The 27,438-nt window shown below is 39.9% G+C and overlaps 1 long non-coding RNA gene and 1 pseudogene across 1 annotated transcript; one reads left to right on the top strand and one right to left on the bottom strand.

The window, feature by feature from the left end:
- The first annotated feature begins 450 nt into the window (after positions 1 to 450).
- Positions 451 to 4,219, top strand: LOC134737610 (uncharacterized). Its single transcript, XR_010122662.1, has 3 exons — positions 451 to 550; positions 644 to 870; positions 4,114 to 4,219. It is a non-coding gene; the product is annotated as an uncharacterized LOC134737610 (long non-coding RNA).
- Positions 3,427 to 3,525, bottom strand: LOC129011123 (small nucleolar RNA U3; annotated as a pseudogene).
- Positions 4,220 to 27,438: the final 23,219 nt, after the last annotated feature.

The following is a 27,438-nucleotide window of genomic DNA, read 5'->3' as shown; positions in this document are numbered from 1 at the left end:
CATGTAGTTGGTTCCCTGGAGCGCCCTTTCGGCTTTAAAATTTACAGGTTTCCAAAGTGATTCCATTTGTCCCTAGATTTTCAGACCATATCTATTCAGTGTGGCAGGTTCATGGCTGCAGTGATGAACAGTTATTCTCCATGAGGAGGGAACGGAGAAGATTTTCACAAAGCTGGAGCATTTCCTCCACTGCCTGCACTGAGGAGTTGCCAAGGCTTGAAAATCTTTTCTGTGTGCCAAACCAGAACTGGACATTTCTAGTTTTGCAATGCAGACATTCTAGTACTGGAATTGACAAATGCTCCACACTGAGCTACTGCCAAATTGCCAGGAGGGTTTTTCAGTGTTTGTTGGGGGGATAGAGTAACAATAGGATGGCCTTTGGAGATTGTGTCTGACACACCTGTGGGCAGAAGGTAGGCTTTAAGTATCCACCATCTCTTCCTTTCAGAGTTTGCCATCTCCCTATCACTACCACCGCCACCACACATAGCACCCTTAAGACTCCCTGTGATCCTGGGATGCACTCAATGAAGAGTGTGTGACCCAGGTGAGCCAATGGGAATGACTTGAGCTCTTGGACCTAGAGGTTTGTCCAGTATCACAAGTCCAGTAGAACCAACCAGATTATTTTTATTTTCAGGATTTGATGGAAATGCTACAAGAGAAGCAGGCTCTCCTCTTCTGAAATGGTAAGTGATAATGACCATACAGGTCAACTTTTCCACCAGTTGGAGGGAGCCTGTCAAAGAACAAAGGCAACAGAGAAGAGAGCAGAGCTGAGGTTGGGTGAGAGGGAGAAATTCCTGAGTGCTTGAATCCCACATGCCGGAAGCCGCACCACACTTGGGCTTCTCAATACAGGAGCCAGTGAGTTTATTTTTTCCTGACCTGGTTGGATTTGGGCATTCTCAAGAGTTTGGGGGTTGGGTGGGGAGCATTTAGGGGAGAGAGCAGAAGGCAGAATTGAGAAGGGGAAGAAGAGAGCTGCTTTCCACTTTAATGAGCATCTCCTACTTTTCCTCTGGTGCTTCTCAGCACTAAGTCCCTTTTACAATATACTGCTTGATCCATCCCCATAATGGAGGACACTCACTGGTAGACAAAGGAAGAGGGAGAGGAGCAGAGCAGATGCCACTGGCATTAGTGCTCTGGGCCCAGGATGGGGCAGGAAGCAGTGAGGCAGATGGCTTTCTCCTAGACTTCTGGGACCCAAGAACATGGCAAATGTCCATGCCTTCTGTCTTTCCGCCCACAAAATGGAGGTGAGACATGTTCTAGGACAGTGGTCATCAATCTTTTTTTTTTTTTTTTTTTTGTTTATATTTTATTTTATTGTGTTAAAAGTATAAGTAAAATACAGTGAGATTTACAGGACTAACCTCTTCTTTATCTCAAACTATCTTGTTTGCAGTTCCCTTTACAATATGAATCCATGAACTATATTTTCTCACTGCTTACATGGCCTCCTTTGGTTCTATCAATATGTTCATGGTTACATGTGACTATTATATTCATTTTTCGGTTGGCACTATTTTTTATGTGGCTACGCTTTTCTGATATAACTTTCATCTTGCTAACTCTTCTCGTCATTCTACCCATCCTTTATCCACACCAGTTGTATAGGGTTCTGTGTTCTCCAAAGAGCAAATCTTGATTTACAGATTGTTTTCGTGTATTCTAAGACCTTACTTTAAATTATTCTTATCTATGAAATAATACATTTTTCTCTCCTAAGTCTTAGAATACAGGATATTATTTTCAAAATTATTTAATCTTACAGGCAAATTGCTGCACAATGCTGGAGAGTAGAGCAATATCAGGTACTAGTGAAGGCAAATTAAGTGGAATTCTATTGCTTTTATGTGGTTTGTCTGTCATTCTTCTACTTCATGAAACTGGATAACTGATTTTTTTGTCTCTTTGCCAGAGAGTTTTGCTTATTTTAGTTGAAGCCTACAGTAACCACTTTCATAAGGCTTAAAACTAATTTATCTGCTTCATTTGGCTTACAGAGCAATTTTCTTTTTTTTTTTTTTTTTTTTTTTCTTTTTTTTTCTTTTATTGTAATTATTATTATTATTATTATTATTATACTTTAGGTTTTATGGTACATGTGCCCAATGTGCAGGTAAGTTACATATGTATACATGTGCCATGCTGGTGCACTGCACCCACCAACTCGTCATCTAGCATTAGGTATATCTCCCAATGTTATCCCTCCCCCCTCCCCCCAACCCACAACAGTCCCTGAATTGTGATGTTCCCCTTCCTGTGTCCATGTGTTCTCATTGTTCAATTCCCACCTATGAGTGAGAATATGCGGTGTTTGGTTTTTTGTTCTTGCGATAGTTTACTGAGAATGATGATTTCCAATTTCATCCATGTCCCTACAAAGGACATGAACTCATCATTTCTTATGGCTGCATAGTATTCCATGGTGTAGATGTGCCACATTTTCTTAATCCAGTCTATCATTGTTGGACATTTGGGTTGGTTCCAAGTCTTTGCTATTGTGAATAATGCGGCAATAAACATACGTGTGCATGTGTCTTTATAGCAGCATGATTTATAGTCCTTTGGGTATATACCCAGTAATGGGATGGCTGGGTCGAATGGAATTTCTAGTTCTAGATCCCTGAGGAATCGCCACACTGACTTCCACAAGGGTTGAACTAGTTTACAGTCCCACCAACAGTGTAAAAGTGTTCCTATTTCTCCACATCCTCTCCAGCACCTGTTGTTTCCTGACTTTTTAATGATCGCCATTCTAACTGGTGTGAGATGGTATCTCATTGTGGTTTTGATTTGCATTTCTCTGATGGCCAGTGATGGTGAGCATTTTTTCATGTGTCTTTTGGCTGCATAAATGTCTTCTTTTGAGAAGTGTCTGTTCATGTCCTTCGCCCACTTTTTGATGGGGTTGTTTGTTTTTTTCTTGTAAATTTGTTGGAGTTCATTGTAGATTCTGGATATTAGCCCTTTGTCAGATGAGTAGGTTGCGAAAATTTTCTCCCATTTTGTAGGTTGCCTGTTCACTCTGATGGTAGTTTCCTTTGCTGTGCAGAAGCTCTTTAGTTTAATTAGATCCCATTTGTCAATTTTGGCTTTTGTTGCCATTGCTTTTGGTGTTTTAGACATGAAGTCCTTGCCCATGCCTATGTCCTGAATGGTATTGCCTAGGTTTTCTTCTAGGGTTTTTATGGTTTTAGGTCTAACATTTAAGTCTTTAATCCATCTTGAATTGATTTTTGTATAAGGTGTAAGGAAGGGATCCAGTTTCAGCTTTCTACATATGGCTAGCCAGTTTTCCCAGCACCATTTATTAAATAGGGAATCCTTTCCCCATTTCTTGTTTTTCTCAGGTTTGTCAAAGATCAGATGGTTGTAGATATGTGGCATTATTTCTGACGGCTCTGTTCTGTTCCATTGATCTATATCTCTGTTTTGGTACCGGTGCTCTACACGTTCAGAGAAACTTCTCTAGTAACGAACTATAGAAATGATCCCTGAAAGTGTAGTCTTATCAATCTTATTTAAGACACAAATCAATCAGAAATTCTGGTAGAATCTAGAGACCAGAGGTCACAAACCACCTGCCTATGGGGACCATATTTGACTCACTCAGAGTGTTCTGGTTGGTATGCCAGGATTCTCTGAAGAAAATGTGAACTAAATTGAGATTTCATCTCCAAAGAGAACCAGATTTCTGCTTTCTCTTAACCAGCTATAAGGTCTGTCAATACTGGGTCCCATTTCCTCAAGGCAGTGATCAACTGAAGCAAAGGAGTGATTGCCTGCCTTAGAAGGCATATGCCCTCCCATTTGCCCAATCCTCACCAGCCCCAAGGTCTCCCCAACACTGAGCATTGCTTGCCTTTTGTCATCACTCTTGCATTACTGTTTTTCTTATGGTGGAGAGATATTTATCGGGACCCAAGTGTCTGCCAGAAGTGATAAAATAAAAGACAGACCCAGAAGACTGAATATGTCAGAACAAAAGGGAGAAGGCATATTTCTCTGTGGAAGAAAATAATATTCCTCTGTGTTTAAGAGACTGGGTTCTCATACCTGATGTATTTCACTCTTCTATATTCCCACCTGGTTCTGCAGGCATTTATTGGCAGGCTACATCTAAGACTTTCTCTGTAGAAAAATGTTCTAGATGCACAGATTTGGGGGCTTGATTGACAACCTGACGCCTCACTCTAAATCCGCATGGGTCTGTTGACCTCAGGTGAGAACACTTGTTCTAAGGGAGTGGAAGGTCTTTATTAAGATACTCCTGAGAAATAAAAGTCTGCCTTCAGCATTGTATGGGACTCTTTTTTGTTTGTTTTTGTTTTGAGACACTGTCTCTGTCACCCAGGCTGGGGTGCAGTGGCACAATCTCGGCTCATTGCAACCTCAAACTCCTGGGCTCAAGCAGTTTTCCCACTTCAGCCTCCCTAGTTGCTGGGACCACAGGTGTACACCACAACACCTGGCTAATTTTTATACTTTTGTAGAGACAGGGTCTCCTTTTATTTCTCAGGTTGGTCTCAAACTCCCGGCTCAAGTGATCCTCCCACCTCGGCTTCCCAAAGTGTTAGGATTACAAGCGTGAGCCACTGCACCTGGCTGGGACTCTCTTTATTGTAATTGGTTTGTATAGTCAGAGGATCATCAATCAATAAGACTTTGGTGCTAGGAAGGACCCTATTTTACTTGTGCAGAATAAATTTCTTTATCTCTTTTCTCCTCCCCCATGGTGCTCTAACCTTCTGGCTTCCTTATTTCCCAAACACAACGATCCTGCCTCAGGGCCTTTGTACCTATTGTTCTCTTTGAAATGCTCTTTCCCCAGTAGTCCCATGTCGCTGCTCCCTCACTCCATTCACGTCTTTGCTCTGAGTGGCTTTCTCTCCCCACTTTATGTAAAATAGAAGCCCTACTAGTGACCATTTCTTCTTCCTGCTTGATTTTTTTATCCTAACACTTTACTACTCTCTGACCATATAATGGTTACTCATTTATTTGTTTAGTGTCTTTCTTCCCACTGTGATATAAGCAGGGACTTTGTTATATTCACCCCTATATCCTCAGTGCCTACAACAGCTTCTGGCCCAATAGAAAGTTACTGAATGAATGAATAAATAAATGAATCTAATGCGTCTGTAAGTGAGGGAACCGAAACACTTTTGCCACCTTCTTTCTGCCCTGGATCCACTTTTTTTATCTTCCTCTACTTGGATGTGCTTCCCAGCTTACACTTTGGCTTACCCTTCAGACTCTGGTCTGCTACCAAGAGGAGTCTGGCTTTCTTGAAGTTTCTGCTTAATCTCCATGAGCCTGGCCCCAAAACAATAGTACCTAGTAGACAGCATGAGAGAGATTCATCCAGTCAACAAACATGCATGAGTATTTACAGTGTTCCAGGCCTTGTAGAACCCACTAGGGGGACTCAGCCTTCCTCTTAAAGAGGTCTAGTTCTAGTGAGACAGAAACCATCAACAGATAATTCTAATAAAGGGTGAGAAGTCATGGCAGCGTGCACAGAATGGTTTTGCAAACAGCCAGAAGCACCACTGCAATCACCTTGGGATGTCCAGAAAGGCAGCACAGTAGAGGGGACCTGGATGGAGCTCCCTAACATCTCTGGATTTTTGTTTTCCCATCCGTGTCATGAAAAATTTGGACCGGATGAGCTATTAAGTTTCCTTCTCATTTGAATCACCTCCAACCTCTTTTCCATGACCTTGCAAAGAGCAGTTAATGGTGTTATTAGACCTAAGCCTGGTCAGCCTCTAGGTATGTTTGACTTTCCAGAGAGGTTCACAAAGGTCAAGGCCTGGCGTGATGATGTGGTAAGCAGAGCAGGCAGAAGAATACCTATCAGTAAAGAACAAACACCACTCCTGGCTTAGTCATGGAATTCTGAGAAGCAGCAGCACCCAGTGAACCAACCTGCAGGCTGGCAATCACGGGTGAGGCTACCTTTAGCCAAGGCTTGTGGCAGAACCACAGGAGGGAGGCTCTGCAAATAGTAGCTGCTTCCTCAAACCACAGGACAACTTCTATATACATTCCACATGGAAAGGCCAGCTGATCACACATATAGGCCTTTTCTGCTATCCTATCACGTTAAATTTACAATCATAATGATCATGTCCCACCGTAAAGGAATGTGATATAATAATATCAGTTTGCCTTTATCACTTTGCCTTTACTTATGGTTTTAATCTCTCTTCACCAACATATTATAGCATATGCCTGATTTTATTCTTGTAGCAACCCTTTGATGATGGTAGAAAAAAATACTTACCTCACATGTAAGTAAATTAAACCAAAGTACATTAAGTAGGTTATTCTGTACTTGTAAACAAATTGTCCTTAGAAAAACAGTATAGGGTTTAGTATAAATGAAAGTAACATTTTAAGTGAAAAAGTAGCTTGGCAAGTAAGTTGCTTTTAAAATAGGTGATTCAAATCACTGAGTACTATTCCAACAAATGTAACTATAATATTCTCAAATGTGATTTACAATATTTAAACATAGAACAGGGATAAAGAATTGAGGAAAATTGGTTTTTTTATCTGTTTTGTTATCAAAAACTCCCAATCGAAAAAAATGTTACATTTCAGTATGTGCCAACAATTCTAAAATACATACTGAAGTCAAGTCTTGTTTCTTATACAATGCCAAAAAATAATAATAAATAAAAAGAGAGAGAGAAAGCATCATGCTGGTAAGTCCTGCCAATTTATCTGGCTTTTCTCTGGCTTTTCCAATGCTTGCAGGGAAGGAGTGTTTTTTTATTACAAGTTTCTCTGAGCCAGTTACTCTTTTCTAAATTTTTCTCCCATTTTTAAAACCCATACTAATTAAAAGAGGAAAATTTGTCAGACAAAGCCATCAGGCAAATCCTTATCTTTCTTATATTTTTAGCCCAAGGTCTACAATGCCTTCTACTTTGCCACAGCCACAAAGTTCCCCCTGCCACATCTTCATTGACAACAAATTATATTGTGATCTATTGATTCCAGCCATTGAATGGACAAAAATAACAATAGCTTAAGATGATATGAATAAATACATAGATGATCACTGTTGCAACTGGGAAGTCAGAAGATAGTTATATGCCAACATCCCACACAAAGACCACCACAAAATAAAACACAAACTACCAAAGCTTATTCAAGAAGAAGTAGATTGCTGATGTAACTTCAGAATAAATAAATAAACAAACAATAAAAAAGTGGATAACTTTATAGCCCTATTTATATTAACGAAATAAACTCTCCAGGTTCGGAAGCCTTCATTGATGAATTATACCAAACATTTCATGGAAAAATAATATCCATCCTACATAAACTTTAAAAAAAAATAAATCAGAGATGTGAGAACATTTAACAACTTGTATTAGGAGGCCAACATTATGTAGTCTGTCATACCAAAGACAGGCAAGACAGAAGAGAAAAGTATAAGCCAGCATCTCTCATTTTTAAATTTTTTTTAAATTTTAAGTTCTGGGGTACATGTGCAGGACATGCAGGTTTGTTACATAGGTAAATGTGTGCCATGGTGGCTTGCTGCACCTATCAACCCATCACCTAGGTATTAAGCCCCACATGCATAAGCTATTTTTCCTGATGCTCTCGCTCCCACCACCCCCATCACCCCTACAGGCCCCAGTGTGTGTTGTTCCCCTCCCTGTGTTCATGTTTTCTCATTGTTCACCTCCCACTTATAAGTGAGAACATGGGGTGTTTGATTTTCTATTCCTGCGTTAGTTTGCTGAGGATAATGGCTTCCAGCTCCATCCATGTCCCTGCAAAAGTCATGATCTCTTTCGTTTTATGGCTGCATAGTATTCCATGGTGTATGTATACCACATTTTCTTTATCCAGTCTATCATTGATGGGCATTTGGGTTAGTTCCATGTCTTTGCTATTGTGAATAATGCTGCAGTGAACATATGCATGCATGTATCTTTATAATAGAACGATTTATATTCCTTTGGGACCCAGTAACGGGATTGCTGGGTCAAATGGTATTTCTGGTTCTAGGTTTTTGAGGAATTGCCATACTGTCTTCCACAATGGTTGAACTAATTTACATTCCCACCAACAGTGTAAAAGCATTCCTATTTCTCCACAGCCTTGCCAGCATGTGTTGTTTCTTGACTTTTTAATAATCACCATTCTGACTGGCATGAGATGGTATCTCATTGTGGTTTTGATTTGCATTTCTCTAATGACCAGTGATGTTGAGCTTTTTTCCATATGTTTGTCGGCTGCGTAAATGTCTTCCTTTGAGAAGCATCTGTTCATGTCCTTTCCTCGCTTTTTAATGGAGTTGTTTGGTTTTTTTTCTTGTAAATTTGTTTAAGTTCCTTGTAGATTCTGGATATTAGGCCTTTGTGAGATGGATAGATTGCAAAAATTTTCTCCCATTCTGTAGGTTTTCTCTTCACTCTGATGATAGTTTCTTTTGCTGTGCAGAAACTCTTTAATTAGATCCTGTTTGTCAATTTTTGCTTTTGTTGCAATTGCTTTTGATATTTTTGTCATAAAATCTTTGCCCATGCCTATGTCCTGAATGATATTGTCTAGATTTTCTTCTAGAGTTCTTATAGTTTTGGGTTTTACATTTAAGTCTTTAATCCATCTTGAGTTAATTTTGTATAAGGTGTAAGGAAGGAGTTCAGTTTCCATTTTCTGCATATGGCTAGCCAGTTCTCCCAGCATCATTTATTAAGTAGGGAGTCCTTTCCCCATTGCTTGTTTTTGTCAGGTTTGGAGAAGATCAGGTGCTTGTAGATGTGCAGTCTTATTTCTGAGTTCTCTATTCCATTCCATTGGTCTATGTGTCTGTTTTTGCACCAGTACCATGCTGTTTTGGTTATCATAGCCTTGTAATATAGTTTGAAGTTGGGTAGCATTATGCTTCCAGCTTTGCTCTTTTTGCTTAGGATTGTCTTGGCTACAGGGGCTCTTTTTTTGGTTCCATATGAATTCTAAAGTAGTTTTTTCTAACTCTCTGAAGAATGTCAATGGTAGTTTAATGGAAATAGCATTGAATCTATAAATTACTTTGGACATTATGGCCATTTTCATGATATTGACTCTTCCTATCCATGAGTATGGAGTGTTTTTGCATTTGTTTGTGTCCTCTCTGTTTTCCTTGAGCAGTGGTTTGTAGTTCTCCCTGAAGAGGTCCTTCACTTTGCTTGTTAGCTGTATTCCTAGGTATTTTATTCTCTTTGTAGCAGTCGTGAACGAGAGTTCATTCATGATTTGGCTCTCTGCTTGTCTATTGTTTGTGTCTAGGAATGCTAGTAATTTTTGCACATTGATTTTGTATCCTGAGACTGCTGAAGTTGCTTATTACCTTAAGAAGCTTTTGGGCTGAGATGATGGGGTTTTCTAGATATAGGATCATGTGATCTGCCAAAAGAGATAGTTTGACTTCCTCTCTTTCAGTTTGAATACCTTTTATTTCTTTCTCTTGCCTGATTGCCCTGGCCAGAACTTCTAATACTATGTTGAATAGGAATGGTAAGAGAGGGCATCTTTGTCTTGTGCAGGTTTTCAAGGGGAATGCTTCCAGCTTTTATACATTCAGTATGATATTGGCTGTGAATATGTCATAAATGGCCCTTATTATTTTGAGGTATGTTCCATCAATACCTAGTTTATTGAGAGTTTTTAACATGAAGGATGTTGAATTTTATCAAAAGCCTTTTCTGTGTCTATTGAGATAATCATGTGGTTTTTGCCTTTAGTTCTGTTTATGTGATGAATTATGTTTATTGATTTGCATATGTTGAACCAGCCTTGCATCCTGGGATGAAGCCAGCTTGATTGTGGTGGATAAGTTTTTTGATGTGCTGCTGGATTTGGTTTGCCATTATTTTATTGAGGGTTTTTGCATCAATGTTCATCAGGGATGTTGGCCTGAATTTCTCTTTATTTGTTGCATCTCTGCCAGGTTTTGGTATCAGAATGATGCTGGCCTTATGAAATGAGTTAGGGAGTAGTCCCTCCTTTTCAATTGTTTGGAATAGTTTCAGAAGAAATGCTACCAGCTCTTCTTTGTATGTCTGGTAGAATTCAGCTCTAAATCCATCTGGTCCTGGGCTTTTTTTGGTTGGTAGACTATTAATGCCTCAATTTCAGAACTTGTTAGTCTATTCAGGGATTCAACTTCTTCCTGGTTAGTCTTGGGAAGGTGTATGTGTCCAGGAATTTATCTATTTCTTCTAGATTTTCTAGTTTATTTGCATAGAGGTGTTTATAGTATTCTCTGATGGTTGTTTGTATTTCTGTGAGGTCAATGGTAACATCCACGTTATCATTTTTTATTGTGTCTATTTGATTCCTCTTTCTTTTCTTCTTTATTAGTCTAGCTGGCAGTCTACCTATTTTATTAATTTTCTCAAAAACCCAGCTCCTGGTTTTATTGAGTTTTTGAAAGGTTTTTTTTTGTGTCTCTGTCTCCTTCAGTTCTACTCCAATCTTGGTTATTTCTTGTCTTCTGCTGGCTTTGGACTTTGTTTGCTCTTAGTTCTCTAGTTCTTTTAGTTGTGATGTTAGGATGTCAATTTCAGATCCTTCTAGCTTTGTGCTGTGGGCATTTAATGCTATGAATTTCCCTCTTAACACTGCTTTAGCTGCATCCCAGAGATTCTGGGGTGTATGTTGTCTCTTTGTTCACACTGGTTTCAAAGAACTTCTTGATTTCTGCCTTAATTTCATTATTTATCCAGGAGTCATTCAGGAGCAGGTTGTTCAATTTCCACATAGTTGTGTGGTTTTGAATGGGTTTCTTAATCTTGAGTTCTAATTTGATTGCACTGTGGTCTGAGAGACTGTTTGTTATTATTTCAGTTCTTTTGCATTTGCTGAGAAGTGTTTTACTTCCAATTATGTGATCGATTTTAGAGTAAGCACCATGTGGCACTGAGAAGAATATATATTTGTTATTTTTGGGTGGAGAGTTCTGTAGATATCTATCAGGTCCACTTGCTACAGAGCTAAATTCAAGTTCTGAATATCATTTTAAATTTTCTGTCTTGATAATCTGTCTAATATTGACAGTGGGGTGTTAAAGTCTCCCACCATTATTGTGTGGGAGTCTAAGTCTCTTTGTACATCTCTAAAAATTTGTTTTATGAATCTGGTTGCTCCTGTATTGGGTGCATATATATTTAGGATAGTTAGCTCTTCTTATTGAATTGAGCACTTTACCATTATGTAATGCCCTTCTTTGTTTGTTTTCATCTTTGTTAGTTTAAAATCTGTTTTGTCAGAAACTAGGATTGCAACCCCTGCTTTTTTCTGCTTTCCATTTGCTTGGTAAATTTTCCTCCATTCCTTTATTTTGAGCCTAAGTGTGTCTTTGCACATGAGATGGGTCCCTTGAATACAGCATACTGATGGGTCTTAACTCTTTATCCAGCTTGCCATTCTATGTCTTTTAATTGGGACATTTAGCCAATTTACATTTAAGGTTAATATTATGTGTGAATTTGATCCTGTCATCATGATGCTAGCAACCAATATCTCTCATGAACATAGTCACAAAATATTAGCAAACTGAATCCAGAAATATTTAAAAAGGACATACTTGGGCATATTCTAGGAAGGCAAGGTTAGTTCAACATTAAAAGTCAATCAGTGAAACTCTTGATCTCAATGGACTAAAATAGTACAATTATATAATTATCTCAATACATGCAAAAAAAAGTGTTTATAAAATTCAACATACATTCATCATAAAAAAATTTCAGCAAACTAGGAATAGAAAGAAAATTCCTCAATCTGATAAATCTTATTTATAAACAACCTACAGTTAGCATCATTTTTAATGGTAAAAAATCAAATGCTTCCACCCTAAGGTTCTAGCCAGTGCTAGAAAAATAAAATATGTAAATTTAGTTAGGCTTCAAGATACAAAGTCAATATAAAAAATAGTTTTTCTATTTACTAGCGAGAAACAATTAGAAATTTAAAATGTTAAAAACACAATTTATAATAATTTTTCAAACCTGAAATACTTAGTGATGTAAGACCTCTACATTGAAATAATGTTTTTAAATACTGAGAAAAATTATGGTAGAACAAATAAAGAGACAGACTATGCTCATGGCTTGGAAAAGTCAATATTGCTAAAATGTCAGTTCTCCCCAAATTAGTCTGCAGATTCAACATAACCTAAACAAAACTTCAACAGCCTTTTTTGGGGGTAAAAATTAACAAATTATATAAAAATGCAAAGGACCTAAAGATGATTTTGAAAAAGAATAACAAAGTTGTAAGAGTCGTGCTATTTGATTTTAAGATTTATTCTAAAGCTACAGGAATCAAGACAGAGCAATACTAGTGTAAGAATTAGACATATAGACCAAAGGAACAGACAAGGGAGTCCAGAAATAGACCACAAATATGGAGTCAATTGATTTTCAACAAAAGTGCCAAGGTAATTCAATGGAGAAAGGATAGCTCTTCAACAATTGGTGCTATAACAATTGGACATTCATACATCAAAACAAATGAACTTTGATCATTACTTCGTACCATATACAAAAATTAACTTGAAACGGATTACAGACCTACATGTAAGTCAAAATTATAAAACTTCTGAGAAAACACAGGATAAAATTATATGATCTTGAGTTAGGCAAAGTGTTCTCAGAAAGGACACAAAAATCTCAAACCATGTAAGAAAAATCTGATACATTGGACCTCAACAAAATTAAAATGTTCTACTCTTCAAAAGATGTCATATGAATGTATCTCAATAAAGCTGCTATAAAAAGATAAACTTTTTTTCTTTTCTTTTCTTTCTTTCTTTTTGTTTTTTAAGACAGGGTCTTACTCTGTTGACCAAGCTGGAATGCAATGTCACAAAATCCACTCACTGCAACCTTCATCTCCCAAGTTCAAGCAATTCTCTTGCCTCAGCCTCCAGAGTAGCTGGGATTACAGGCATGTGCCACCATACCCAGCGAATTTTTGTATTTTTAGTAGAGAAGGGGTGTCACCATGTTGGCCAGGCTGGTCTCAAACTCCTGACTTCAAATGATCCACCCACCTCAGCCTCCCAAAGTGCTGGGATTACCATGCCTGGGCAAAAAGATAATATTAAGAAAAAAATTTAAAGCCACAGACAGAAAAATTTTATAAAATTCTATATCTGATGACTTGTATCCAGAATATATAAAGAACTTTGACAGCTGAAAAATAAAAATATTTTTTAAATTGAACTAAAAAATGATCAAAATATTTGAACAGACACTTTCACCAACAAATATATATATAAATGGAAAATCTGTTCATTAAAAGATGCTAATTTGGATTTTGGGTAATGTAAATTAAGATATGACGAAGTACCATTGCACACCCACTAGAATGTCTAAAATTACAAGGAGTGACATTATCAAACATTGACAAGCATGTGGAGTAACTGAAACTCTCTTACACTGATGGTGGGAATGAAAAATGATAAAACCACTTTAAAACAGTTTGGCAGTTTTTATAAAATTAAATACACATTTACTATATAATCCAGCAATACCACTCTCAGGGATTTATGCAAGAGAAATGAATTCATATGTCTACACAAAGACCTGTATTCACATTACAATTACAATTTTATTCATAATAGCTAAAGACTGAAAACAGCCCAAATGTCCATCGACAGGGAAATGGATAAACAAATTCCACTACACTCAGACCATGGAATAATAGTCAGCAATGAAAAAAAACAAACTACTGATTCATGCAACAATATTAATTATTCTCAAAACCAATATACTATTAGCAACCAGAAACAAAAGACTATATTTTATATGATTCCATTAATATTACATTCTGGAAAACAGATCAGCTATTGCCAGGAAATGGGGGTGGATGAGGAGATCAACTGCAAAGATGCATGAGAGGATTTCTGGAGTTGATGGAAGTATTCTATATCTTCACAAAGATATACGACTGTAGACAATCAACAATACTTACTGAATTATGTACTGTACAGTGGTAAATTTTATTAAAATTAGTCTCTAATAAACCTGACTCTTAAAAGCAAAAGCAAAAGTAGAAAAGAACCACCTTAGAGAAGAACAAAGAAGGGGGAAAATGCTGAAATCTTACATTATTCAGGCTAAGAGGTCAGTGTATATGGAGGACTCCATCACAGAATAACCTTCCTTCCCACTAACCAATAATTTAGCGTTTATATGGTGCTCACCCTGGGAAAACAAATAAGGAAGTTAAGAATTCATATTTATATATATATTTTTAATCCCTACTACCAGAAGGTCTAGACACACCTTCCAACCTTAATTCAGGTTTTTCAAGAAAGAATAGTTCAGGTTTAGTGAAATTACACATAGGAAAAGATATTGACATATCTTTAATACTAAAAATAGGATTAAAAAGAGGTCTTTTACAGTTTCCCAAAGGAGGTAAAGATATTTTACACACATTCACTCTTAGCTCTCGATAGATCTATGGATGCGTAGAAATTCAGACACAGCAAGATGTGGAACGAAATAGTTTTGCCCAAGAGAAAGACATGACTGGATTGACGTGTTGGAAGTGCTAGAAGATACTCTGGCAGTCACAGTGTGGAAAGGGAATTTGATCAGGGCAAATCCAGATAGATAGACCTAGTTGCTGAAAGTATCCCTTGAACAGATGCTGAAGCCCTTACCTCGGGAAATTGGGAGTGACAGAGTTAGAGGCAACAACTCAGTGGGACTCGGCCATTGGTCAAATGTGAGGGAGGGATGAGGGAGAAAGTAGCATGCGGGATCACATTAAGGTTTCTGACTTGGCAGAGGATGATGTTACACCAAAAGACTCTGGGAAGAGAGGCGAGATGGCATGCTTGGGAAGAGGAAGTGTTCCCTTGTGACACCTGTCCATGTTGATCTGGGCATTTCATCTTGGCTTTTTCCAGAAGCGCTTCTCTGCCATAGTCAGGGTTTGGGGTCTCTCCTCTGTCATCTCACATTATATTAAACTATGACATAATTAATAAACGATCTGTTTTATGTCCACCTCTCCTGTTTAACTTGGAGCCACTCAAAGGGCAGGATCTATGACTTCTCCATCTTTAGATCAAGTCCAAACTCCTTATCATGGCTTATCAGGCCTGGATGACCTCACCGCTGTGTCCCTTTTTCCTCTCAGCACCCCACAACTTCTCCAACAAGCCATTCCTCTCTCACCTGCAGACTGTACATTGCTAGTCCCTCTGCCTGGAATGTTCTTCCTCCTCACAGTCTGATATGATTTGTCTGTGTCCCCAGCCAAATCTCATCTTGAATTGTAGCTCCCATAATTTCCACGTGTTGTGGGAGGGACCGGTGGGAGATAATTGAATCATGGGGGTGGTTTCCCCCATACTGTTCTCATGGTAGTAAATAAGTCTCATGAGATCTGATGGTTTTATGAGGGGAAACCCCTTTCACTTGACTCTCATTCTCTCTCTTGCCTTCGCCTTCCGCCATGATTGTGCGGCCTCCCCAGGCACGTGGAGCTGTGAGTCCATTAAGCCTCTTTTATTTTGTAACTTACCCAGTCTCGGGTATGTCTTTAACAGCAGCATGGAAATGGACTAATACACAGTCCCTCCCACACCTGGAAATGTCTTGATCATTTCTTGTTCTCAGCTAAGCCATTGTTTTCTTTAGGAAACCTTCAATAACCCCCAATCCTGTATAGGGTTCCTTCCAGAGTATTCCCATGGCACCTCTGCTTCCAGGTATGTTAGTACCTACCACTCTATTATAATTGCTTGTTTTCCCCATTACCCTCTAAGTTCTGTCTCACAGTGGTAGCAGTTATCATAATGTCTTAGTCCATTCAGGCTGCTATAACAAAATACCTTAGACTGGGCAACTTATAAACAACAGAAATGTATTCCTCATAGTTCTGGAGGCTGGGAAGTCCAAGATCAAAGCGCCAGCAGAGTCAGTTGCTGGTGAGGGCTGCACTCTGCTTCAAAGATGGTGCCTTCTGGCTGCATACTCATATGACAGTGGGGATGAACAAGCTACCTCAGGCCTCTTTCATAAGAGCGCTAATCCCATAGATGAGGGCTCTGCCTCATGACCTAATAAGTTCCAAAAGGCTCCACCTCTTAATAATATTGCATTGGAGGCCGGGCACAGTGGCTCACACCTGTAATCCCAGCACTTCAGGAGGCTGAGGCAGGCAGATCAACTGAGGTCAGGAGTTCGAGACCGGCCTGGCCAACATATCGAAACCCCATCTTTACTAATAATACACAAAAAATTAACCAGGCGTTGTGGCACACGCCTGTAATCCCAGCTACTCAGGAGGCTGAGGCGCGAGAATCGCGTGAACCTGGGAGGCAGAGGTTGGAGTGAGCTGAGATTGTGCCACTGAACTCCAGCCTGGGGAACAGAGTGAAACTGTGTCTCAAAAAAAAAAGAATATATATATATATAAAAATTTATATATATATATTTTATATATATAAATATATATTTTTTAAATAAATAAAATATATATTATATATATATAAATATATATTTTTTAAATAAATAAAATATATATTTATATATATTATATATATATTTTTATATATATATTTTATATATAATATATATAATATATATATTTTTATATATATAAATATATATTTTTTAAATAAATAAAATATATATTTTATATATATATTATATATATTTTATATATATATTTTATATATAAAATATATATATAAAAATTTGGGGGGGACACAAACATTCAGGCCATAACAAATAATGAGAATTTTTAAAATAATGACAACATTGGCTAACATTTATTACGTACTTAATATATGCTAGACATCCTACTGAGTACTTTGATGTATGAACTCACTTAGACTTTACTACAACCCTTCAGGATGAGCCCTTTCACAGTCACATTTTACAGATCAGGAAATGAAATATCGAGAAGCAAGTAACTTGCTCTAGGTCAACATTCTACAAAGAATATTAATAAACAAGAGCTATTTATTTCATTCTTCCTGGTTCCCAGCATGATCCTGTCAGGGAATAGATGTTCAGTAAATGTTTGTGGAATTGATCTGATGTGAGCAGGTTGTACCTGAGCTGGCAGTGCTGCCTGGCAGAGAAGAGAGGGCAGACCGGGCCAAATGCTCATAAACACGGGGCACCTATACCAGGCTTTGGTGAACACTCTCTAGCACAACTGCTTGGAGCCAGAAGAAGGCTTCTATATCTGACAGTTTGTATCCAGAACATATAAAGAACTTTTGGTCTGGACATGGTGGCTCACACCTGTAATCCTAGCACTTTGGGAGGCCAAGGTGGGAGGATTGCTTGAGCCCAGGAGTTCGAGGACAGACTGGGCAATATGGTGAGACTCCAACTCTACAAAAAAAAAAAAAAAAAGTTTTTTTTTAATTTTAAAGAGAACTTTTACAGCTCATTAATAATTTTTTTTTTTTTTTTTTTGACAGGGAGTCTTGCTCTGTCACCCAGGCTGGAGTGCAGTGGTGCAATCTCGGCTCACTGCAACCTCCACCTCCCAGGTTCAAGTGATTCTCCTGCCTCAGCTTCCCAAGTAGCTTGGATTGCAGGTGCCCGCCACTATGCTTGGCTAATTTTTGCATTTTTAGTAGAGATTGGGTTTTACCATGTTGGCCAGGCTGGTCTCGAACTCCTGACCTCAGGTGATCCGCCTGCCTTGGCCTCCCAAAGTGCTGGGATTACGGGCGTGAGCCACCGTGCCAGGCCAATAAAAAATATTTTTTAAAAATTGAACTAGTCGGGCACAGTGGCTCACACCTGTAATCTCAGCACTCTGGGAGGCCGAGGGGGGGCAGATCACCTGAGGTCGGGAGTTCGAGACCAGCCTGGCCAACATGGTGAAACACCATCTCTAACGAAAATGCCAAAATTAGCCGGGCATGGTGGCAGGCGCCTGTAATCCCAGCTACTCAGGAGGCTGAGGCAGGAGAATCGCTTGAACCTGGGAGGTGGAGGTTGCAGTGAGCCGAGATCGTGCCACTGCACTCCAGCCTGGGTGACGGAGCGAGACTCCATCTCAAAAATAATAATAATAATAAAATTATAGATGGTCAAAATATTTGAAGAGACGGTTTCACCAAAGAATACATATTAATAGCAAATTGGTTCATTAAAAAAAAATACTAATAGGAATTTAGCATGGTCGAAAGCTGCTCTCAGTACAGCTCCGAGGAGCTATTTTATTTCCAGGGAACATGCCCTAGACACAGCCCTACAATCGACCCTGTGCTGACCTGGTAATCCTCCCACTTCTTCCCAAAATGATTCCATGTGCACAGGCCATCCTCACCTCGCCTGCAGTGGCTGGCTGTCTCTTGGGGTCATGCAGTGCAGTTGCTGAAGACCTTCCTGGATAGCTACTAAGGCAAGTTCATGCATCTGATTAATGGAGGTGCCTGTGAGGGGGTTGTTCACCCTGCCTGTCGGCCATTCATAGAAGGATCCTCAGAGAATATCCCAGAACTGAGTGTATGGGACAGCAGTGGCTCCCAGCCTCAAGTGCACAGTAGTAACCCCTGCTGAGTTTTCAAAACACTGATACATAGAATGTACCATAAATTAATTAAATCAGAATTCCTGGGGGAGGGACCCAGGCACCAGTATTTTTTAAGCACCCTGGAAGATTCCACAGTCAAGACCCACAGCAGAGGCATTCAGGCTTGTTCTCTTTCTCTGGCCTTGGTCCCCTGGCCTGGAGTTTGAGAATAGTGGATGTCTGCCATGTGAGATGGGATGGGTGAGCCCTGGAGAGCAAGCAAGACCATGTAATCACGAATGTGGTAAAGCCCTGTGGGGAGAAGCCTGCCTCTGTGGCTGGCTGTGCAGTGTTCTTGTGCTCTGAACGTCATAACCTGGTCTAAACGTTGAAGGGAAAGTGGTACCTCCCCACTCACTCCTGAAAGGACAGGAGGGTGTGGCCGTGGGAGTTGGATCTTTATCTCCAAGACTTGATCTGTCCTCCTCTGAAGAACACCTGGAGCTTTCTAGCCCTTAGAGATATTTATATGTCTTTTACAGGCTGGGCACTCAATCTCCAGGGAACAATGGGGTGCAATGGTCTGCCTATATTCTCCTCACACTCAGATTTCTTCCTCCAGGGCCAGTTTCAGAGGATCTGAGTTTTTAGTTTGTTCTGGCAAATGTCAGCATCCTTACATATCTCCTCATGATTTGGCTTTTGGCAATAACTGGCTCTGACCTGAGGTGTCCCTCCCTAGCCCTGCCCTGCCCCTATACTTCTCTAGTTCCTTTTCTGAAGACAGCAGAGGGTAAATAGGGAGCAATAGAAAGTCATCAGACACAACAGCCCGAACAAAAGTGGAAGTGATGGCAGCAAGAATAATTATGACTATTACTATTAGTGCTGCTGCTAACATTTCCCGAGTGCGTGCTTTGTTCTAACCACTGTGCCAGGCGCTTTCAGGCATCCTTCCCTTTGTCCTCTCACCAAAGCCTATGAGGCAGGAAATGCGGGAAATAGCATCACCATTTTACCGAGGAAAAGAGGAGTCACACTGTGGAGCAATGCTTTGTACCTTTTCAAAAGAAAGGACTGGCTGGGTGTGGTGGCTCACACCTGTAATCCCAGCACTTTGGGAGGCCAAAGTGGGTGGATCGCCTGAGGTCAGAAGTTCGAGACCAGCCTGGTCAACCTGGTGAAACCCCATCTCTACTAAAAATACAAAAATTAGCCTGGCATGGTGGCGAGAACCTATGATCCCAGCTACTCGGGAGGCTGAGGCAGGAGAATTGCTTGAACCTGGGAGGCAGAGGTTGCAGTAAGCCGAGGTCGCACCATTGCACTCCAGCCTGGGCGACAAGAGCAAAACTCCATCTCAAAGGAAAAAAAAAAGAAGGGACATATAGTCCCAGCCTAGGCAGTCTTGAAAAAAAAAAAAAAAAAGAAAGAAAGAAAGAAAAAGAAAAAGCAAAGAAAGGAAAGATCAAGTGCTTCTCAGGGTCACCTGGGAACCTGCTAGAAATGTAAATATTATCTGGCCAGAGTTGAATTCATGGGTGTGCAACTAGTGTAGCCACACAGAGCCTCGAACCTGAAGTTTAATTTTACCTTCTAATTTGTGTTTCCTAGGTCCAGTTGGACAATGGAGCAAGCATGGGGGTTTGGAGACTTGGCTCACATCCTGCCTCCCCTTTCCACCCTGGGTTCTCAGCACCTGCACCCCATCCTCCACACCCTACTTGGTCTCCCACCCTGCCCAATGACCACTGCCACCCTCCACTCGAGGTGGCAGCCAGCTTGTGTTGATGAGAGGAGGCTTGTGTTTGCCATTGCCCTCTGCCCCTTCTGGGGGCATGGGCACAAACACAGACAGGATCGGGGTTGCATGCACACTGCATGGTGCCCAGGCCAGGGCCAGGCAGCAGCTGTCCCCACTCTAGGGTGGCAGCACCAGCTCAATCCATGGGCTACTTATCAGGGCTTCTTCCCATCCCTGATCCAGGTGCTAAGCATGTCCTGGTGTGAGGCTGCAATTAGCGTTGGTGGGCATGATGGCCTGTCTGCCATGGACTGGGGCACTGAGCCAGTGGGAAGGGGAAATTGACTTCCGCACCCTAGGATGAGGCCTCTGCATATTCTTTTTCTTTTTTCTTTTTTTCTGAGACGAAGTCTTGCTCAGTTTCCCAGGCTGGAGTGCAGTGGCACGATCTCAGCTCAGGTGCCGGCTAGCATATATTTTTGTCTGGGTTTTATGTTTGTCTCTGCTAGATATTTTAAGGTATCAGGGTTTAGCACAATAGGTTGTAATACTGTAAACCCAGCCAAAAAACAAGATAATCTTTGTTTGTATGATTTTTTGATAAATAAGAACAATTTAATATTGTCGGTTTAATGTAAACAGCCGAATCTTCTGAGTTATTGGTGAAAATATCCGTGTATTTAAGTTTCTTACTTAGGTGAACACCTAATATGCACAGGTTATAAAAATGATTAACAAGGAAATAGTGACTAGCTTTGTCTAATATCTCAGTTCTCATAAGTCGTTTAGATAAACTGCTAAAAATGAATAACGTTAATGGAATAAATACTATAAATAAACTTCTGTGCAATTTAAAATATTAAAATAATTTAGGATACTCGTTAGATGTTTGGCCAATTTTAAGAAGGTTGTGATATGGAGAAACTTTTTTTTTAATTGTGAAAGGCTCTTATAAATGTGGAGCATTGTAATAAAAATAAACATTTTTTTAAAAAATTGTGGAAGGTTTTAATAAAGTGCTAACATCTGATAGACAGTTTAGGATTTCTTGCTTCCGAGGTTTTTCACTAAAATTTAAGGTTATTAAGAATAAGAATTCTAGCCCTGGCTCAGTGGCTCACACCTGTAATCCCAATACTTTGGGAGGCCAAGGTGGGAGGATAGCTTAAGTCCAGGAGTTTGAGACAAGCCTGGGCAACATAGAAAGATCCCATCTCTACAAAAAATTAAAAAATGAGCCGGTGTGGTGGTGAGTGCTTGTAGTTCCAGCTACTTGAGAAGCTAAGGTCGGAGGATCACTTGAGCCCAGGAGGTTGAAGCTGCAGTGAGCTGTAATCATGCCACTATATTCCAGCCTGAGCAACAGAGCAAGACCCTATCTAAGAAAGAAGGAAGGAAGGAAGGAAGGAAGGAAGGAAGGAAAGAAGGGAGGGAGGGAGGGAGGGAGGAAAAGAAAGACAGACACTCACTGACTCCTGCTAAATCTTGAACATTGGCACCAGTCAAAGCCTCATCTTCAGACCCAGGAAAAGGCAACAATCAAAATAAACTGCTTTTATGAGACACAGGACCAGAAATTAAAACTATTCAATCCCTCTAGCCCTGGGGACTACTGCTGAAGAGGTGGCCATGTGAGACTGTAAGGGCCAATTTTGAAAGATAACAATAGTTCAGAGCTTTTCTGTAAATTAAACGTTAATATCAAAAGCACACTGCTGCAAGGCCAGCATCTGGGCCCCTGTGTCAGAATAACAGGCTCTTCTTAGAATATTGATCCACTCTTTAATAACAAATTGTAAAAACCTATGAAAGGTTATAAAAATCTTAACTTATGGTCAAACTGCTTAAAATTAGATACATTTATTTATAAGATTTTATTAAAATTAGCTTCAAAATTAATAATATACTATACAAAAGTAAAATTTATTTTTCTCTTTCGAACAAAATTTTCATGTACAATAAAAAATAATTTTTAAAAATTTTACCTTTTGAATAAACTGCAGGGAAAAGAGGAGAGAGAGAGACAGATTTAGTTGGTCTCATTGTACCTTTATTTGGTCTTACTGTTTGGGAAACTGGGTACCCCCATTACCAAAGAACAAAGGCTTTTGTTTTTTTAAATCTTTAAATTATTGTTTTGGCTAAATGAATGACCTGTGATTCTATTTTGTGATATCAAGTGTTTTAAACCTTTGATATTTGACAAACTTCCCAAAAGCAAAAATGTCAAATTGAAAATTCAGTCTTTTTGACCTCAAACTAACTTTTAAGATAGTAGGGTCTCCAAAAGTCCAAGAGAGACATATTATGCTTATTTGGTATTTTAGAATTATACAGAAAGCATATTTTATATGTCAAATATAAAATTATGTGTAACTTTCTTGAGTTATATTTATTTATTTATTTATTTTGGTTTTTTTTTATTATACTTTAAGTTCTAGGGTACATGTCCAACCATTCTGAGTTGTAGTTATATAAATATATTGTTAATATGTATTCCCAAATCACAAAATTTCTAAAATTCTAATATGTCAGTATATGTTTTCTGTAATTATTATGATTATTACGTTAAGTTATTATATGCCACAAAATAACCAAATTGTGTCTTTATGGCTGTCCTAAAATTTGTGTCATCTATAGTTATTATTTTACTTTGATTCTTCTCAAAAAGTAGCTTAGAATCAGTTACAATCCAAAGCTTACTTCTTTAGGAAAATTCATAAAAACACTCTTGAATGTAGGTTTCTGGTAACTTTAGACATTGTGCCGTTGAACTAGAAAAAAAACTTTCAGGACTGCAATTAAAAGGCTGATGTGTACATAAGGAATTCTAACCCAGTATAAAGCAAAACAAGAGTTAATTGCACAGACTAAACTAATAGCGGACCTCTGTGGTATGGAGGTGCATCTGTGCTGCATTCAATTATTAAAGGTAAAAATTACCAGAAAAAAATTAAAATGAATTCACCCACATATGGTGGCTCACATTTGTAATCCCAGCATCTTGGGAAGCTGAGACAAGAAGGATTTCTTGAGGCCAGGAGTTTGAGACCAGCCTGGGAAACATAGCAAGACCCTGTCTTTACAAAAAGTTTAAAAAAAACTAGCCTGGCATGGTGGCATGTGCCTGTAGTCCCAGCTACTCAGTAAGTGGAAGCAGGAGGATCATTTGAGCCCAGGAGGTCAAGGCTGCGGTGAGCTCTGGTCATGCCACTGCACTTCAGCTTTAGTGACAGAGCGAGACGCTGTCTCAAAATAATAATAATAAATAAAAGTAAAATAAAAATGAATTCAACTCCCAGGGAAGTTGGTTCACTAAATATACATCTATTTTAATGTGAACGAATAAGGAAAAAGTGAAATATTCAATCCCTTGGTTATCACTATCTATAATAGCTAAAATTAAAAATTTAAGAACACTGAGTTGGGCCTTAAGGCTGGACCAAGCTCAGATGTGGGTCTGTCTAAGCTCAGATCACTAGCCTCAAGGCTACCCACAAAAGCAAAAACTATGCCAGTACACCAGAAAGTACCTCTCACACCTGTGGTTTCCAAGAAGGTAGTCAAAGTCGGGGGAAATGCAACACCAAATAACTATTAAAACCAGAGGATATGATGCAAAGGGATTGTTCCATCTTGTGTTGGTATACCAATTGGTATCATCAGCTTCCCAAAAAAACCTCTTCTAAAATGAATTGTAAAAATAGCCAATTTGAGAGGAATGTCTTTGGTTTTAAATGCTGCAAAATGAAAGAGCATGTTTTGGTTAATACAAGACCCACAGCTCACTACTGAACAATCACAGATGGGCATATATAATTCAGACACACAGGAGGCTATTCCTGAGAGAACGGCCAGCCTGGTGAACTGGATAAAAGTCACTGTAAGATCTATTTACCCTGAGAAGGGGACTGTCCAACTCTACTTATCAATGTTAAGTGGAACACCCCAGAGGAAGCAACCAATATGCTTCATGTGCAAGCCATTGGGAACTGGCTTTATAATGACAAGAATATTAACCTTGTGTTTTAAAAATACATTAACTAGTCTTTCTGAGCTTACTTCCAACAGGCTCCAGTGTCCTACAGATGTGCCTCTTTTCTCTTTGAAGCTGAGAAACCAAGTCATGCTGAAGACCTGGAAATCCCAGCAGGCTGCAAACCAGCTGCAACCACAATGGGTCAGCCCTTTTGAGATGCTGCTGACTACCCACTCATCTGCCAAGTTAGCCAGTGTTAAGCCATGGATTCACCACGCTCAGATAAAACCTGTCCCTCTGGGATCCCTCCAGAAAAAAACAGGCATGCTCTTGTGAACCCTAAGATGGCCTTAAGTTAATATTCAATGCCCAGCCAAAGACCCTAAATAAGAAGTCATAAAGGGAACATGTGTTTTCAGGTTGGTATTATTCTCCCCAAAACCCTTCTTGCATGCAGGATGTAATGAATCAGAAATACTTTTTAGTAATTTTTTTTTTTTTTTTTTGAGACAGAGTCTCACTCTGTCACCCAGGCTGGAGTGCAGTGGTGCAATCTCGGCTCACTGAAACCTCCACCTCTCAGGTTCAAGCAATTCTCATGCTTCAGCCTCCCGAGTAGCTAGGACTGCAGGTGTGCACCACCACGCCCAGCTAATTTTTGTATTTTTAGTAGATACAGGGTTTCACCACGTTGCTCAGGCTGGTCTTGAACTCCTGACCTCAAGTGAGCCACATCTGCCTCGGCCTCCCAGAGTGCTAGGATTGCAGGTGTGAGCCACCACACCCAGCCATGAATCAGAAATACTTTTTAATAGGCTTAGGATTGTTCTCTTGGCTTCCTTAAGGGATCCACTTTAATTCTTGGGTATTTTTTTTTTAATCGTGGTGCTCCAACAAGCGGGATGCCAATCAGGTACTCCTGAGTGCTTCAGATTCAGGGGTGATGTTTGCATTTCCCATCATTATCCCACAATGCACCCCTTAGCATTAAGTAGCCAAAAAGGCAGATAACCATATTCCCCATGATTGAAAAATTGATGAATAGAAAAAAGGGATTAAGACCAGCCCAATTGTCCAATAGAAATGATATTGCAGTTTTTAAAAGAAACATAAAAATTAACCCTTCCTGTTTTTAAATTTTAAAACTTACATTTATCTCATCTGAATTCCTTCCTCAAAAAACAGACAGTCAGGCAAAAACAAAAACCTAAAACTCATCAGATCACTGTATCCAGACAGAGATGCCAGACCCCTCATCCATCATGATTGCTTCCATACTCCTCCTTAATTCCTATTTTCCCACCTTTCCTGCTGTACAAAACCTCCAATTTTAGTCGGTCAGACAAACACATTTGAGACTTTATCTCCTGTTCTCCTTGGCTGCAACACCCCGTTAAAGCTTTTTTCCCTAGCAATAGTTACTGTCTCAGTGATTGGCATTCTGTATAACAAGCAGCAGAACCTAGACTGGACCCCTGGTGTTTCAGTAACATTACCTTGTAGTAAATGCCGCTGTGTCATGCCCAGATTCCCTTTACCAAGCCCAGATCCCACAAGTTAAAGGGCTCAGCTCCACAAGACTTCAGACACCAGCCACAAATGGGGTCCCCAGGTGACCCACACTTCTGCCCAGTGGACTATAAATTCAGGGGTTCTGTGACTTTTCCCACCCAGCTTTGATAATTCACTAGAATCATCACAGAACTCAGGAAAATGCCATACCTACTATTACACTTTGTTATGATGGACACACACGAGCAGCCAGATGGAGGGGTACTGAGGAAGGGTCTGAATGCAGGAGGCTCTGTCCCTGGGGAGTTGGGATGAGCCACTTTCCTGGATGTGTTCACCAACTCAGAAGCTCTCCAAGCCCCATTGTGTAGGGATTTTTTATGGCAGTTTCAGTAAGTACACGATTGATTAAATCCTTGGCCATTGGTGATTGAACTCAATCTCTAGCCCTTCTCCTGCTCTCAGAGGTGGGAGAGCAAGGCTGGAAGTTCTAACCTTCTCAGTACATGGTTGGTTTTTCCTGTGTCCAGGCCCTATCCTAAAGCTACCTAGGCCCCCTCTCCCCAACAAGAGTCATCTCATTAGCAAAAGAGTAATTTCCAAGGGTGTTAGGAGCTCTATGCTGGGAACCAGGGAACAAGATTAAATATATATTTTGTATTTTACCACAGGTACCAATCACCCTCCAGATCTAAGAATGGCTTCAGGCTGGGGCTGCAGTCACCTCTTTGCCCAGCTTGTCCCCTGCCCTATTCTGCTTAACTTGCATCCTTAAATGTTCCACCCAAGAGCTCTTCTTCAAGAAAGCACCTATAAAGCCAGACACATTGGCTTATGCCTATAATCCTAGCACTTTGGGAGGCCAAGGTAGGAGGATGGCTTGAGCCCAGGAGTTCAAGACCAGCCTGGGCAACTTAATGAGGCCCCGTCTCTACAAAAAATAAAAAAATTAACCAGGTGTGGTGGTGTACGTCTCTAGTCTCAGCTACTCAGGAGGCTGTGGCAGGAAGATGGCTTGAGCCCAGGAGGTCGAGGCTGCAGTGAGCTAAGATCATGCCACTGCACCCATCTTGGGCAACAGAATGAGATCCTGTCTCTAAAAAAATAAAAACAATTTACAACAGTAAGCACCTGTACACAAGCCCCATCTCCAGCCCTGTTTCTAGGGCTTCCAATTGAACACACCTAGAGGCTGGGCACAGTGGCTCATGCCTGTAATCCCAATATTTTGGGATGCTGAGGCAAGTGAATCACTTGAGGTCAGGAGTTTGAGACCAGCCTGGCCATGGCAAAACCCCATCTCTACTAAAATTGCAAACATTAGCTGGGTGTGGTGGCACATGCCTGTAATCCCAGTTACTCGGGAGCCTGAGACAGGAGAATCACTTGAACCCAGGAGGTGGAGGTTGAAGTGAGCCAAGATCACACCACTGTACCCCAGCCTGGGCAATGAAAGAAGACTCTGTCTCAAAAAAATAAAAAATAAAATAAAACACACCTGGAGCTTTCTACATCCCGTGGGTATCTGTGTTTCTTTCTCGTGCCCTATTTGACAAAGAGTTTCTTGAGCTCGAATCTATGTCTACTTTATCTATGCCTTCCTGTAACACCTGTCTCAATGTCTTGCACATATAGAATGCTCAGTAGAGTTTTTGGAATAAGTATTTCATATGTT

The sequence above is a fragment of the Pongo pygmaeus genome, chromosome 10 (genome assembly GCF_028885625.2).
Source record: "Pongo pygmaeus isolate AG05252 chromosome 10, NHGRI_mPonPyg2-v2.0_pri, whole genome shotgun sequence".
Classification (NCBI taxonomy): Eukaryota; Metazoa; Chordata; class Mammalia; order Primates; family Hominidae; genus Pongo; species Pongo pygmaeus.
This window is presented reverse-complemented; position numbering and strand designations above follow the sequence as displayed.